General features: G+C 40.1%; 1 pseudogene; it reads left to right on the top strand.

The window, feature by feature from the left end:
- The first annotated feature begins 1457 nt into the window (after positions 1-1457).
- LOC142456098 (T-complex protein 1 subunit zeta-like) overlaps positions 1458-17781 on the top strand; it is a 69803-nt pseudogene continuing 53479 nt past the window's right edge.

Raw genomic sequence — 17781 nt, 5'->3', positions numbered from 1 at the left:
CTGTTTTTGCTGATTTCTTTGTTGTGTCCAGTTCTGGTATCCAAATTACTTGAATGCTGTTCTTATCCTCCCTCACTGTTCCCAGATTTTCTTCAGCTTCTTGGATAGTCTTGTTTGACTGCCTTTCCCAGAGTTTGGCTAAGCTCTGCATGGCTACTTTCTAGATCACTGATACTGTTTCTGCTTCTTCTACTTTATTGGCCAGGTCTTTTATCTTGTTCTTTGATTCAGTTGCCTTGTCCCTTAACCCTTGTATTGCCCTTTGGTATGTGGACTCTATCTTCTCTTTTATTTCATCCTTTTTCTGAATTGATGCCCTCATATCCTGTATGACTCCAAGCAGCATACTGAAGATTTCCTTCTGTGGTGGATCAATATCTGCTTATGAATATTGTTAGGTTCAGGACTTTCCCCAACATAGCATTTTTGTTTCTCTTCTTTTCTTGTATAGGGTATTGATGCATGTTGCTCTCTGTGGGTCATTTTGGAGGAGCTCAGTGCCATTTTCTGAGTGTCAAAGAGCCCTGAATTTTCTCTCTGTGAAACTAATGTTAGTGGATCCAGGAGCTACCTGTCACTGACAGCACTGGGGGATCTGGCTACTGCTTTATGTCACTATGGTTTCATTAGACAGCCAGTTTTGCCTCTTTGGAGGGCAGGGCAGGTAGCCCTCTCGTGGAACATGGGTGGGGCTGTTGCAGGTAGCAAGGACAGAGCAGTGCAGGGTAATTGCTCAGGTAGCCGCAACAGTATGGGGACCAGTGATGATGAGGAACTGCTGCAGGTGGATTGTGGTTGGCAGAAGTAGGAAGTTCATGGAGCCGGGCCTGTGTGGGTCACTGAGGTAGCCTTGGGTATAGACTGGGGCAGGCCATGGGGTAGGTGTGGGTTAAGTCTGGACTGGAAGGAGAGCTGTGGGTCCAGGCTGGCCGGTTTAGGGGTCATGATTCTAGGCGAGGTGAGAAGGGGTTTCACGGGGCTTATGCTAGCCAGTGAGAAGGTGGTGGGGCCAGGCTGGCAGGGGAGCCACAGACCTGGAACTGGCTGGCATGGGTTGGGCTTGGCTGACAGTGGGGCGGCAGGGTTAAGACTGACCGGCAGGGGCTTGCAGGTCTGAGCTGATTTGGCCAGAGTTCACAGGGCCAGGGTGGACCGTGGGGAGTCTCATGGTGAGGCAGTCTGGCAGGTGAACCACGTGGCTGGGGCAGGCTGGCAGCTAGAGCTGTGGGCCAACAGCAGGTGAGGGAGGTCTGGTCACAATTGAAACAGCTACGGCTGGATGGTGGGCTAGGTCCAGACATGAAAGTAAGCACCATGAGTGGGCGGCAGGCAGATTCAAATCACCGTGGTAAAATCTGCGGGTGGACGTAGCAGTCTTTGGCTGTGTCTTAAGCGATGCAAGAGAGCTGCGGGCAGGCTCTGGTCGCATCATCAAGATGATGAGCAGGGGTCTAGCCATGGAAAAAGCCGCAGGCAGACGGTGGACTGGCTCCTACCACAGCTGGAAAACCCGCAGCGGGGGTTTCATTCACCACGGCAAAGTCAGTGATCGAGTGGTAAGGAGGGGTCCAACTGTGGGAGAAGCCACGGGCAGACTGCGGGTGGGCTTCGGCTGTGGCTAAAGTATACGTGGGCAGGCAGTGGGCAGGCTGATTGTGGCCGCGAAAACCAGGTCAGACATTAGGGGAGAGGGGGCCTCCACAGAAAAAGCCGTGGGTGAACAATGGACAGGCCCTGGCCACAGAGGGAACCACAGGCCAAAGTGTTATGCTGCCTAGTGTCTCCTGGTCCCAGGCTGCAGACAGTGCGTGCTCCGCAGGAAGTACCAGATCAACAAAGAGCTCAGGGTTGCAGCACAGCTAAAGTGATATGCCCCTGCTTCCCCACTCAGCATCCTGGTTCCCCCGCTGGACAATCGCCCATGGAGCTTAGCTGAGGGCCAGCTTCCTGAAGTTATGCTATGGGTGTATCAAGGGAAAGAAACTGCAGAGAATAGTAAAAACTGATTATGAGTATTTTTTAAACCTGTTTGAAGAATACCTCACAAAGTGCCTAATACTACCTCTTTCAGTGAAACCTGTCTGACACTGAAACCTAGACTTTACTCCCATGTCATGCATGACAGGATTTAGGCACATGGCAATTTCCATCTTGGTGTCCATAGATAAGGTTTACTGGCTGGCTAGAGGTCTTCCCCACTGGCATAGAAAGGCAGTAGAAGTGGGAGAGGCTATACTCAATCATCCCAAAATAAGGGTTAACCTAATTTTTTTATAATCAGACAGTGATCTATCATTTGTAATGTAAATAATGCAAACCCTTTCCACCAACTTAGAAATAGGATATCAATTATATATGGCCTGGTACCCCCTGCTATCAGGAAAGGTGGAAAGGATCAATCACTCTAAAAAGGGCATTGGCTAAATTATGTCAAGAAACCCAAGGATCGTGGATTAAGCTCCTACCCGTTGTTCTTTTAAGAATGAAGATAGCCCCAAATGCAGATTTAAAACTCGGCTCAAAAGAAACACGGTATGGGAGACCCTTCAGATGTGCTATCTAAACCTGAACTAAATCATCTCCTTAAGTATGTAGTGAGTTTACGACTGATTCAGGAAGACTTTTGAGAATATAGTGTAAGATTTTGCTTTTTCCACAGAAAGGCCCAGAGACCCATTGAGATTGAGGAGAGGTTTCTTCTCAGTGTCTGGAAATTGAGAGGTCCCAGCAATTCCTTTGGGCATCCACATCCGCCACCAAACTCAATGGGATTGACCTTTGGGTTCCTAATTTTACCCAACTCAACTTTAGACCCACAGGAACTTAAAGATGAAGTCCAAGCTAATACTTCTGAACCTGTGGAAGACTTAAATTTTCTTTCTAAAAAAATTATAAGTACCCTATGGATACTCACACTTTAATTTCTTTGCTTTGGTTTGTTGAATTGTTCTCTCTCGCCCCCCCCCATTGTTTTTTTCTTTTATTTTTTGAGGGATAACTTTTTGGTAGCATAAGAAGAGAAGCACTTTGTCTTGATGATTGTCTAATTGCTTTCTGTGAGGAGAAGTTTAAGAAGAAAAATGATACCACAAACCATCCTTTTGGGGTTGTTTTTACTTCCGGTCCTGAGAGAAGATCCATAACAACAAAAAAATCACCAACTCATTTCAGAGAATTTCTTACACCTTACACAAGTAGAGGCAGGGAGGGAAGGTGAGATATTGTTAATTATCTTCTTTAACACAAAATATTTCCAATCTTAAATAATTCTTTCAAGGCAAAATTTTTAAAAGAGGTTTTAACAAGCTGCTCCTATTCTTTGACAAGCTATTTATTTTCTGCAAATATTTGTTGGATAAGATTTCTGTTAATAAGGTTTTCATATTCATGTCTCCCTTGGTCCAGTTGTGATTGAGAGAAATCTATTTACTTTCATCGAAAGTACATGAATTCTAGCTTTGTGTGTCTGCCAGAAGCCCTTTGCCCTGCAGTCTTCCAGGGGGAAAAGAAAATCTCATCTAACTGAATATTAGTTCTCAGACTTGGGAGGGTCCTCGGGGTGAAAGTGGTGAAGTGCTCAACTGATAACTCAAGTGCCGGTAGTTCAGACCCACAATTGTTCTGCTGAAAAAGAAGTGTCAGTCAACCTCTGTAACGATGTACAGCCTCGGGAGAACAATGCGGCATTTGTACTTGTTCCTGTGTAGTATCTCTGTGATTTACAATTGACCGTATGGTGATGGGTTGGATGTTTGCATTCTTTTTCAGGTTGAAGTGAGCGTTAGGATCACTGGAAAGGCTCCTGAGCCATGTCCACAGTTCCTGATGCTGTCCTGCGTGGATGAGGCCTGAGAATCTGATTTTCTACAAGCCCCCCAGTGATGAGGATGCTGATAGTTCATGGACTACACTTTGAGAACACAGTGTTTGAGAAAGCAAACTTTACCCAGTACCATACTCTGAGTTCTTTGATATTGCATACTAAAATATGTCTTACACTGATGCTGATATTGAATACTGAAATGTTCCCTAGACTCAGCATCTAAGTGCAGGACACATTCAATGATACCTGTAAACCTTAAACCAAAAACAGCCCTTGAATTCTTAAAACTGAAAGGGGCCTAGCTTAATTGTGAAATGATACTCTTTCAAGATCTGGGGGTATGGGAAGAAAGTGACAACCGCAGTTCAAAAGATGTCCTAGGGAATTGAGGGGCAGTGATTTGATGTCAGTAGGGGAGGAACAACTCAGAAAAGGAGGATGGGAATGGTCCTATAACTCAGAGAACGTAGTTTATGTCACAACTGAATATAGCAATTGATGCACTGGTAAGTGTTCTGCTGTGTATCTCACCGCCCAGCAACAAAAATATTCTAAAATGCTCATTGCTTTTTAAACTCAATAAGAATACGAACACCTTATTTTATTTGTATTTTCACAATGTTGGGACTCTTCTTTCACAGACACCAGTCATTTAACTTGTAGTGCTAATATGAGAATTATGCAAAGGAGTTTTGAATGTATTAGGTACTTATTTGTACAATACTTCCCTTGAAGATTTATTTTATGTTACATTTCTGTATACTGAGAATAAATAGGAAGTAATAGAAATAGAAAAATAATTGAAGAAATTTATCTTGGAGTAAAATACTCAAAATAACAAATCTATGGATAGCCTTATAAATTGGGGCAACTAGTTTGCTTCTTCTAGGTCTCAGTATATGTTCTTGTAATTTGAGGGGATTGGATTGAATGAGATATATACCTGGAAGCAAATTTTAAGCTGTATTATAATTTTTTTAAAAAAAGAGAACTAACATGATTGCCTTACTGAGTGGTGATACCTGAAGGTTATTCTGGAATACATGCTTTCGACAGAAAAGAGAATAGCAATGTCAAGCCCTATCTTTGAACTCAGGCCACAAGCTAGCATGTGGAATAGGAGGATGTGATACCCCTGAGGAAGAGCCTAAGTATTCCATGTGCTTAAACCAGTACATGACAAAAGCAAACATTTCTCATGTATGGGGCTATCTGACATCTAATTTTCCATGTGCTTGGTTAAGCATTCCAGAATTTACATCATAATTCTCCACTATGCATGAATAATCTCACATTATAAAAATATTAAGAACTATTAAAAAGTAATTTATAGTTTAAATATACCTATCATGGTGATAGAAATAATAAATTGTTTATTTTTAATAGAGATTTTAATGTAAGCCACATGTGTAGTTTATCCTGTAGAATTAATGAGTATGCATCCTGGTTATCTTTCATGTGCTTTATTGATTTAATAAATAAGGATTCTAGATTTACTTTGGAGAGATATTTTTCTCTCCTTTAACAAAATAGTTCTAGTACTTCTCATTTCCTTTAATAACATTAGTGCTTGTGGCATTTAATAAATCTTATAAATTAGTATGAAAATGTATCATCGCTCAGTTCAATTATGGGGGAGTCTAATTTGCCTGTCAGTGTATATTTGTGAGAACTGTATATTGATATCACAATTGTTTTTGGAACAGTTTGGAATAATTTTGGTTTATCTTCATAAAGGAGTAAGGTAAGACCTGATTTGTCTTAGAATTTGAGTTCGATATCGATATTGATAATCTCTCTGGACCATAAACGCATTTATTTTATCAACCAAGTAACAATAGCAGCAGTCTAGGAAAAAATAAATAAACAAAAGTCCAGCATGTCCTTGAAAGAGGAGGAATGTGCTATTTTATCTACTGAGCACATTTGCTACATTCTTTAGGGATGAAGAGGTGTCAGTGTCCTGCTAATTAAAAGCAGGGCGGTTTCAGGACTCCTCCAGTACGTTGTGATGTAAAGGAGTCCTGGACACACAATGATTATCTGTTAAACTGCTAATCGAAATGCGAGTGGTTCAAACTCACACTGCAGCCACACAGGTAAAAGATCTAGTGGTCTGCTTCCATAGAGGCTTCAGCCCAGGAAACACCAACGAGCAAGTCTACTCTGCTATGTAGGATCACTATGCAGGCAGACTTGACTGCATCTAACAATAGCAACCATGGACGAAAGAACAAATGGATCACTTCATTTCTCGAAGGCCCTGGTGGTAGTTACATAATCTGTTGTCAATTTGAGATTTGAGTGGGACACATGCTCACCCCTGCGAGACATGCTTGCTGACAAGACACATGAAGCTACACCAGAGCCCTGGAACCGGAGGAGCCACGTGGAGACCCCTGCCACTACTAAGATGCCTTCACAGCCACTGGATCCACAAGACTTTGTACCCACTGACCTGTGATCTTGCATTAGCATCATTGCATGTGTTTTGTGAGTCTGAAGAGGAATTTATAGATCGGTATGAGACATATGGGCTAATATCAGAATTATGGACTTGATCTGTACTAGGCTGCGATGTTTTCTTAACATTTGATTACTCCTATATATAAAGGTTGTTTTATACACATATAAGTGTCTATGAATTTGTTTGTCTGCTCTACCCAGACTAACACAGAAAAATATATGCATGTGGATATGGTTTTGCAAAATGGCTGTTGGTGACAACTTGCATCTACTTGACAAAGTTCCTGATCCGTTAAATGGAAATGCTTGGAATCATGTTTTGTAAGACACGGTTGACTTCTTCCAAGTGCAAAGACAGAGGTCTCTGTAATAAGGCACGGCTTGTAGTGTTGTGGTTGGTGTTTAGGGCTAGTGACTTGATCCTGAGTCATAGCACCATTACACCTAACAATGAAATGGTGTAGCACCTGAGCTCTTCACCCATTCATTCTTTCCACACAGTCCTTGCGATACTTCAGCCCATAGTTGCAGCCATTGTATCAATCATCCTACTGGGGAACTTCTTTTGGCTGTTCCTCTATGAAGCATAGTGTCCTTCTACAGAGACTGATCCCTCATCGTAACATGTCCAAAGTTTGTGAAACAAAGTTTCTCCATCTTCACTTATTCAGACCTTCTTCCTAGAAAAGTTTGTTTTCCTGAACGTCCATGGTATATTCAATATTCTTCAACAACAACAACATGATTCAAATATGTCAATCATCTTAGGTTCGCTTTACTTGTTGTCTAGCATTAAGTATTTACTTAATAAATGATTATTGCTGATAAAATTCACTGTTACCTTGTTTATGAAGTGGTGGTAGATAGAACCTTGATTTTTAATATCCTGTAAAGCATCAGTGACGATGCCATTGATGTGGTCAGTGAGATGATAGAGCTAAATCAGGAACATATGTTAAGAGGGAATGAGTTCTCCAAGTGGGAAAAATAAACTTGAATTGATGTATGCAATAAACCAGGCATGACAAGACTTTTGTCCTTCCTGCAATATCATTATACCACTAGATTGATCTCATTTTACTATTTAGAGACATCATTGTGTGACTTGGCCTGGAAGATTTAATTTTAAATTGTCTAAATTATGCTTGTGGGGAAATTTTTGGAAGAGCCTACATGGTCAGCTAGCTTTTCTACTGTGTTGCACATTGTTAGAGGGAAGAATTTACTTTGTTTCCAGAAAGTGGAAGTAGTCAGAATGGCAAATTAGCCACAATTAATGAGCTGAACAAAACCAGGGGGTTTATAATCCTTTTTTTATTTAAAGGAAAGCTATGCTAGGAGAAATATGTCTTCAAATGACAAGTATTTAAAGAAACATCTCATCTGCATTTTTACCTACAATGGTTATTTTCCACTGGTGACTAAGATTTAGAAAGAGAATCGGTCTTGCTCTCTAATGATACTAAATACAAATTGTTATTGTTAAGTGCAATCAAATTGGTTCTGACTCACAACTACACAACGCACAACCCAAGGAAACAGACGGATTGCATGCCATCCTCACAAACAAGTCTATAGTTGTGGTCAGCGTCGATCTATCTTATTGGGCTTCTTCCTCTTTTCCTCTGACCCTCTATTTTATGTTGACTAAATACATTGAAATGATCAAAGTACTCTAATATGATATTAAAGATGTTATAGTTTTACCTTAAATACAAATATTTATTCCCCTACCAAGTTCCATTAGATTAGTAAATTACAAATAGAAGCCACGTTTCACATGTAATAATTTGATGTCACTATTAATATCCACGATTTGTCTGTCAGTCTATCATATTGTGCTATCTTGTGTGTTGCTAGAGATCTGTAAGCTATGCCACTACTATTTCAAATACTAGGGTCCCCTAAAGTGAAAAGATTTCAGTAGAGCTTCTAGATTAAGAACAGACTATGATATAGGAATAGGCTGTCTATGTCTGAGAAATTAGCCTCCGAAAGACTTATGAATAGCAACAGAACATTGTCAGTTATATTGCCAAAAAGATAAGCCCCTTATGTTGGAAGAGTTTCCTTCTCAGGGTGAGTCTGCGCTAATGACGTGGATGGAATAAAGTCTTCCTCCAGAGCTCCATTTACTAAGGGACCATGACTGAAAATGAGAAGAAACAACTACAAACACCTATTCACAATTAGAATGTGGAAGGTACAAAGTATGAATCTAGGAAAACTAGAGGCCATCAGAAATGAAGCAGACAGCATGAGCATCAATATTCTAGGTATTTGTGAGCTGAAGTGGCCTGATACTGGCCATTTTGAATCAGTCATGTGATTTATTATGCTGTGAAGGAAAATTAAAGAAGAATGCACTTGTGTTCATTGTCCAAAAATATTAAGTTTTTTTTGAAGTATGCTATCTGTGATAGGATAATATTTAATGTGGCTTTTCTAGGCAAATTCCACAACTTCTACTCAACAACCTTTTCCTGCATGGGTCTGGTGAGAAGGTGTGAATTAGGGAGGGGGAAATACTGATAGGATTTATCTGTAATTGTGAACAGGCTTCCTTACAAAGCCATCCTGCCGTGTATGAAAGGGATCTCATTACCAGAAAGAGCACGAGTGAGTGTGACTTCGGACCTGAGATGCCTGCACAGTGAGCTCCCGACTCCAGTAGACAGCTGTAACATCAAAGGAGCAGCAGCAGAACCAGGAGCCAGAGCATGGGGCAAAACATAAACTTCCCAACCCACCGAGCATGTAAACAGCGGAGTGCTTTTGTGCATGAGGCTGCTTTGCAAAGTGGAGTACCTCTGGGTACTTAATGGAGGAAGCTGGGCTTGCTGACCCATGGCTGTGGAGCTGGGATGCCATTGGGTGGAGTTGCCTAGCAGAGTGGTATAGTCCTTTGAGCAATTATTAGTAGACTTGGAAGAACTTTGTAACATGTCCTAATAACTATCCTGAGCTTTTCCCACTGGCATGACAATTTGTTAATTTCCTTAATAAACCTTTTTTTTGTTGTTTTTTTTGGAGTTAGTTCAAGGACTGTTTGTTGGCCTTTAGGAGTGTTTTCTGGTCGAGTCTGATGGGGTGCGAAGCCCTAGCCCCAAAGTCTATTTTTGGTTTTCCCTGGGGACTTGTTGCTCTGTTCCACTTGCTGTTCTGTTCTGTTGCACTCCCTTAGTGGTTTGCCTTGGTGTGGTGCAATCCTATTGGGCGGAATTCCCACACCGTGTCTCCAGTGTTGTCCCCTCCTTAATAAACCTTTTAAGCATGAATTTTGTCTGTAAAACTGTGTGACCACTGCAATGGGTATTTGAATTTTGGTGATCAAGTAGAGAACACTAAGAAATTACATTAACCGCTATTAAAGATTTAATATTCTAGGCAGCAATGGATTCAGAGCAAAGCATGCTACTGGTCTTTGGCCTTTCAGTAGGAGGTAGAAGGCCTTTGTAGGCCCCACAGATTTTTGCCTAATCTTAAATAATTGCACCTATATGAAGAAGGCCTGTGTCGATTTTGAGGTTAAAAATGTCGAGCGGTGTTGGAATTTCCCATTCTACATGTCCTTATCATCATTACTAGAGGACACATTGTTATTTTTATTCCTATGTGGCTTCATCTAACTGCCCAAGGTTTTTAATAGCTAGTATTTCATAAAGCCAAAATGCATTTCTCTGTAGCAAAGATAAAGAGGCTATTCACTATTAAGCTTAAATTAAAATAGGAGGCTAGGATTCATAGCATTCATCACCCTACCACCACCCTCAACTTTCTCAAAAAAATAATTTCTGCTTCTTGTTACGTATGGAGAGTTTCAATTTAGCACATTATTAAAAACTTACAATTTCTGAACTTTGAAGGCAGACTGAACTGTGTTTGTAATATCGTTCTAGGTTTTTAATGTTATTGCAAACAATAACAGCAACAACAAACAAACAAAAACAACCAGCTCTTAGATTTAAAAAAAGCTTTCTGTTGTCATTGGTATTTTATGCAACTACATTTTAATTGCTCAATAATTATACCAAATCATCTGCACATTATTAACATTTAGTACAGTGTCCTCAATATGGGTATCATTCAGTTCTGAGATTCGCTCATTCATCACTGGTTTGCTCCAAAGTGACTAAATAATAGCAAATGATAGTGTGTGTCTAGACTTTTGTTCAAATGTGCAAACTGTTCTTTCAAGGGTTGGAGGAAACAAATGACTACAAGTATGAGACAGTATATAATGGAATGAGTCCCAGACATAACAAACCTGTGGCTACTGGGGACAGGAGCAGATGGCGTGCTTCAGAGGACTCCAAATCATAAGGAACGTGCTGGGGTGTGCGGATCCCTGGAAACTGGTCTCAGTAGTCTTAACAAGCTGAACACTCATGTGTACGGTTTATCATCAGATTGGAAAACAATGAAACCTCCCATGACAAGGAAAAGGTGCGTCTGCAGGTATCTGATAATTTCCTAGGAAATTCTGAGCTCAGCTGAGAATAAGATGTGCAAATTAGAGTTGACAAAATGTAATAAAAATCCCCAAGCCCCAAAGAGTCGTCAGTATTTTTTTTCTTCCTCCAGGACTCTTTAGCTTTTCCCTCCTGCTTTCCCCTATTGCTGCTATTGATGCTCCATCTGTTGAGGTCTACTCAACACCACGGTGCATGTTGATTGAAGGGGAAAAACCCTGCCGAACCAAGGGTTTCCAATAAGTCATTTTTCTGCTTCAAACTGTAAGGTCATTTTTTAGAGCCATCCAAAACCAAATGGGTTTTCACTTTTATGTGTGTGTGTGTACTTCTATCATTGGTCAGTGCATCCTAGGGGGAAATTATGTGGCTTGTACAAGAATCAATGATATTTTTGAGAATATTGCTAAGAAAACATTCAAACAGGATTGCTGACCGATTAATAACTGTAAATTCTTTTCAGATCCCTTTTAATCTTGCTCACTTTGCTTACAATTAATGTCCCCAAAGTAAACAGGGTACCAGAGAACACATGGATTGCAATCTCTTGTTTGTTTACAAAAATGAATTGCTCTATACACTTTCCTGACTTGGCATTTTCTTCTAAAATACTACATTAGAGATATTTTTAAGTACCTAATTGCCTTTTTTTCACTTTAGAGAGGGGTACAGAATCATACTTTCCTCAACCCAAGGAAAAGCGTCTGATAATTGCTAAGAGTAGAAACAACATAATGGGAAGAATATTGACCCAAGAATCAAGGTTTTCAGAGCACAATCTTCGTTGTGTGAAAGTTCCTTTCTGTGGGACAAATGCCTATGTGCCGAGTCTCATTTTCCTAAATGGGGAAATCAGGGCTCTGCAAAGTACTGTTAAGTTCTAAAATAATTTTTACCTATCTTTAATGAAACTGTGTGATTTCCAAGTGTGCTTTCATTACCACCTTTAAGATCAGCTTTTCCCGTAAATTATCCAAAGAAAGTTTAGAGACTTCAAACAACACAGGGTCAATGGAAGGCAAGAAATCTGCTTCAGGCACATGCAGCTTCAAATCCAGAAACTCCACCATAAACTACCTAATTTCATCTAGTTTGCAAACCCATATCTTAATAAAGAGAAGTGAGAATTAATCTACAGTGTACATACACGAGTGTAGATTTCTACATCAGCCCGATTGCAGACTCACAGAATTTTAGAGCTGCTTAATTTCACAAATGCGGAAGCCACTCGAGGGGAAGGAGTAACAGTATGGCAGGTGAACGTATGCATCAGAGGGTATAAGATAGGGGTTAAAAGGGAATAGTGATATTTAATATAATAGCAAGGGTTCTTGGAGGGCAGGGTGGGGTGGACAGGGATAAAAGGGAGCTGACACCAAAGAGTGCAAGAAGAAAGAAAATGTTTTGAAAAGGATGTTAGCAAACACTGTACAACATGCTGGATCTAATTGGATTCTGAGTTGCTATAATAGTTGAAGGAGCTCCCCCCAAATTGGAAAAAAAATTTTAAAGGAGAAAAGCTGAGTTACTTTTTATTTATTCATTTACAGTTTTATCAATGTATAATTTACTCTCTATAAATGATTCAATTTAGTAAATTCTAAAACATGTATACACTCACGAATTCCCACAATCAAAAAGACATCTATCCTGTGCTTCACCCACAAGGGTTCTTCTGCCCCTTTGCAACCTCTGCATTCTGCACCCTCCTCTCCTTCCCATCCGCAGTCACACTTGCTATCTGGTATTGTATAGTAGTTTGTAATTTCCATAATGTTATAAAACATAAGGCTATGTAGTATATGCACTTCCCTTTGTCTAGGTTTCTTACAACACTTCCTTTGAGACTGAATCATACTGTTCCTACTGGGAGATGCTCTCCGGAACCTTCTTGGTTTTGCACATCTTTCCAGCAGAGGCACAAAGTGTTTTGTTTCCAACTGTCTTTTCAGGCATATTTGCAAAGGACAGTTTTCGTAGACACGGAATACCACTCTGGAGAAGGGCAAATTTATTTACTGTCTAGCATGGTAAAGATATTGTTTTGCTCACAGGCAAAGGTTAAGCAGGCTTATTGCATAGAATAAGAGATTTAATTTTCGATAATGGGGCTCCTCTTCTTTAATACAGAGTACTACAGGTGACATCTTCATCTTGGACTCTGGTGTTGGGGCTCTGGGAAACCTTTGCTACTCTGACCATTGCTATTGCTGTGTACAAGGAAGTCCTGTGTCCCGAACTTGGGAGATTTGTGTCTTTTGTCAGGCTCCATGAAATCATGCTACATGCAAGCGTTAGATAACACATATGATAAAACTCCCCAAACGGAAGCAAGTCTATTGCTATTGAATCAAATATGCTCGGCAGGATATGCTTGGCTGGATTCTTTCATGAAACAAATCCCTGGGCCTTTCTTCAGCAGCGCCGGTTGCTGGGTTGGAACCACCAGGCATCAGGACTAGAGGACCACGGGTCTGAATAGATGCAATGACAGTGAATTTTCTGTTGTTGGTTGCATCGAGTCGGTTCTGCTCCATGGCTACCAGAGGCACAACACAACGAAAAAACTGACGGATCCTGTACATTTGCAAACTGTTCCTGTGAATGAGTCCATTACTCTAGCTCCTGGAGGGCATTTTTCATGTTCACTCCAGACAATATCCTTCTCCAGGTACTCGTCTCTCCTGACATTTCCAAAGTGCTTCAGACAAAGTCTCACCACTCTTGCTTCTAAGGAGCACTCTTTACTTTTTCCAAGACAAACGGTTTGTGCTTTTAGCATGGTACATTCGGCATTTTACTCCAGCACCACAATTCAAATGCATGAATTCTTCTTCCATCTTCTTTATGCAATGTTCAACTTGCATATGCAGATGAGGCAATAGAAAATAACATGGCTTGGGTTGGCATACCTTAGCCCTCAATGTAATTCTCTTGTGTTTCAACATTCTAAAGAAGCGTTGTGCAGAAGATTTACCTAATGCAATTCATCTTTTGATCTCTTGACTGCTGATTACATGAGTACTGATTGTGGAGCCAAGCAAGATAAAATCCTTGACAATTTAAAACTTTTCTCTATAGATCATGGTATTGCATAGCGGTTCAGCTGTGAGGACTTGGTCTTCTCTACATTGTGTTGCAAACCACACTGAAGGCAACAATCCTTGATTTTCATCAGCAAGTGCTTCAAGTCCTCCTCGTCCAACAAGCTAGGTTGTGTCATTTTCATATTGCAGGTTGTTAATAAGCCTTCCTCCAAAGGATGCCACATTACTCTTGATATAAGCCAGTTTCTCTGACGATTCACTCAGCAGACAGATTGAACACGGATGGTGAGAAGATACAACCCTGATGCACATATTTCCTGATTTTAAACCAGGCATTCTTTCCTTGTTCTGTTCATACAACTGCCTATTGTTCCACGCACAAATTTTTCATGAGCACAATGAAGTATTCTGGAATTCCCATTCTTCTCAAGACTGTCCATAGTTTGTTTAATCCACACAGTGATCACCCCGAACCTCTGGCAGTTCCCTGTCAATGTTCTGCTACAACCATTGTTGGAGGATCATGAGCAAAATTTTACATGTATGTGATATCACTGATATTGTTCTATAGTTTGAACAATCTATTGTGTCACCTCCCTTTGCAAAGGACAAACATATGGACCTCTTCCAGTCAATTGGTCAAGTAGCTGCCTTCCAATTTTCTGACATAAACAAGTGATTGCTTCTAGTGCTTCATCATCCAGTTGAAACATTTCAGTTGGTATTCCATCAATTTCTAGAGCCTCATTTCTGGCTAATGCTTTCAGTACAGCTTGATTTCCTTCCTTCAGCACCGTTAGTTTTGCTCATCTTGAAATGGTGAAATGTTGGCTGGTAATTTTTGGTAGAGGGACTCTGTGTGTTCTTTTCAACTTCTTTTGACGCTTCATGCATCATTCAATATTTAGTCCACAGAATCTTCCAATACTGCACCTTCAGGTTTGAATATTTTCTTGAGTTGTTTGTTTAAGATATGCTGACAATATTTTTCTAATTCTATTCTTGACACATTTCATTATAATATTTCACTTGGTCTTCTCGAGCTTCACTAAGAGAAAATTTAAATTCTCTACTCATCTCTTTGACTTTATCATTTCTTCCATTTCCAATAGCTTATCTTTTACTTTTTTCATGAATAGTGTTCCTGATGTCCTCCCATAGCTTATCAGGTCTTATGTCATTAATGTTCAATGCATAAAATCTGTTCTTGAGATGTTTTCATAAAGCATGCTCTTGGGATGTTTATTCAATTCAGGTGGGATAGACTCAAGCCTGTATTTTGACTCTTGTGGACGTGGTTTAATTTCCTCCAGCTTTATCCTGAACTTACAAATTGATCTTGTGTCCCAAAGTCAGACTCTGGCCTCATTTTAGCTACTGATGTTGAGCTTGTCCACAATCTCTGACCACAGGTGTGCTCATTGTGGTTTCTGTGTATTCCTTCTGGAGAAGTTCACGTGTCTAATCACTTCTTGTGTAATTGAAAAATTGTATTTCACATGAACAAGTTGTTAGTTTGCAAAGTTTATCATGTAATCTCTAGCTTCTTTTCTATCATCAAGTCCATATTTTCCCCTAGTATTCCTCCCAATTTTTGCATTACAATCATCGATAATTACCAATGAATTTTGATGGCATGTTTGACTATTTCTGACTGAAGTCATTGGTAGAATTCTTCTATTTCTTTATTACTAGTTTTTGTGGTTGGGGCATAACATGAATAATATTTGCATTGATTGGATTTCTTTCAAAGCAGACAGACATAGTCCTAGGACAGACAGTTTTGTGTATTCACTAAATTTTGTGTATTCACTTTCACTTTTGACAACTTCCAATTTTCCTGGATTCATACATGGCACCTTCTGAGTTCCATTCCGTGTTCCAGCCATTAGAAGATTTTTGCAGCTGTTTCTCCTTGTCTTGAGGGGTGCCCCATCAGCAAATGAAGACCCCAAAGGCTCCATTCCCACAAACTTCACCTGGCTCATGTCCACGTAGTAGATCCACTCTGAGAAATCGGCTCCTCTGCAGTCCCACCTCAGCGGATGTGCCTGGCACTATCCTGACACTATTTGGCTCCCATTCATTAGGCCTCCTGACAATGTTGTGAAGCTATTACAAGTTTTTGAGCGGCACCTTCCTTTGAAGTGGGGAGCGAGTCCTTCATGGTTGTCTGGAAGCTCCACTGAACCCTGTCCACTTTGGATGACTCCTCTGGCAATTGAAACACCAGTGACATAGCTTCCAGCATTGCAGCAACACACGGGCCAACACAGCACACGATACTGACAGATAAGTGGTGAGTGGGTTTTCCAGAATAGGTAAATGAAGAACACTGTTGACCTGTAGATTAGGAATTAGACTGTTAAACTGAAGGTCAGTGGTTCATATCTACCAACTACTCTACAAGAGAACGGTAAGGTTTTGATCACATAAAGATGTACAAACCCAGAAATTTTATGTAGGATTGCGATGAATCAGAATCTGCTCAATAACTGATTTGTTTTGGTTGGGTAATAGTCATCCACTGGTATCATGAGAAAATGGAAAAGGGGATAACTTCCCAGTTTCATTATATTAGGGGAAAGGGAACTTTTTTTTTTTCTCAATTAATGATGGTCTGACCTGTCATGTGTTATTGAACTCAAATCACTGCCACTGAGCCAATTCTGACTCACAACAAGACCTGTGGTTTTCAAAAGTTATAAACCTTTACAGAAACAGAAAGCCTGTGTTCTCTGGCAGGTGAAATCAGCTGATCTTGTGTTTAAAAGCCCAATGTGTGACCCACTTTGCCCTCCTGGTTTGTTTTGTTTACATCTTTAATATCACTACCTAACTTATTCAATCTGTCTATCCTCTTAGGCATATAAAATATCATTGTGCAATTCTTTCTCTACTCATTCTATCACCATTAGTCCTTTCTATTGATGGATTTCTCTACTTCACTGTGGATTATATTGCCTGTCTACTGGTCATTTCTACTGGTTGTCTTACATTGTAAATTTTACATTGTTGTCTGGCTGTGGATAATATAAACTATTCCAAGCCTTGTGTGAGCTCCAGGAATTGTGTGTTTGTTGTTGGTGGCGTTTTTTCTTTTGTTGCTCCTTCTATAGTTTATTTCTCACTGAATTCTTTGTGCACAGTCCATGAATAGGAGTATCCATTGCAAATCCCCAGAATTATCATCTCTGTATTTTTCTCTGATATTCTGTCCACTGAATTCTAGTTCGGGCTTCTAAGATACTCAACTCAATCCCTTTAGCCCAGAGTGACTTCCAGGCTCTTCTTGAGTTTCCTTTTCTGTCACAAAGCCTAACAACTCACTTCTAGGAGTAAGCTTAGACTATATTGGGGCTTATTCTATTGATTTCCTGTCTAGCGGTGTCCTGTGTGAAAATTCTCACCTCATTTTTTTTCTTGCTAGGTTTCTTTTAGTGATTTCTAGTCAGGTTAAATTCAGTACCTGTTATACCATCTTGGATAGATAAGAATTGAAATTATTTTCATTAAAAATATAGCTGTGGCAATATTTGGAACCAAGCCCCCAAATCTGTAATGTGTAAGGATGAAGAGTTTCCTTTTGGCCATCTGAATACCTGGGTAAAATCTCACCTATCCAATTGCCAGAAGCAAAAGTCCTCTATAAGTTTCTTAACTGGCTAGAGGCGCACATTTTTAATTAGAAAATTAGAGAAGAATATCAATTTCATGCTATTGAGATTTCAGTTGAAATTTTAGAGATATAACATTATAACATATTGACAAATGTATTGTAGTTTGTGGTTTTAAATACTGTTAAGCCAATGCCAAACAAGCAACCCTATGAATGCAAGAAGGAAGCAGTAATGGGCCCTGTGCCATCTCCACACTGAGGGTTACACTTGAGCTCTCTGTTGTAGCCATGGTGCCCATCCTCCTACTTGATGGTCTTCTTTGATAACTGACCGTCTACCTTACCAAGCATGGT

This window comes from Tenrec ecaudatus, chromosome 9, assembly GCF_050624435.1.
Source record: "Tenrec ecaudatus isolate mTenEca1 chromosome 9, mTenEca1.hap1, whole genome shotgun sequence".
In the NCBI taxonomy this organism is placed as follows: domain Eukaryota; kingdom Metazoa; phylum Chordata; class Mammalia; order Afrosoricida; family Tenrecidae; genus Tenrec; species Tenrec ecaudatus.
The sequence above is the reverse complement of the archived record's forward strand: the minus strand, read 5'-3'. Positions and strand labels throughout refer to the sequence as shown.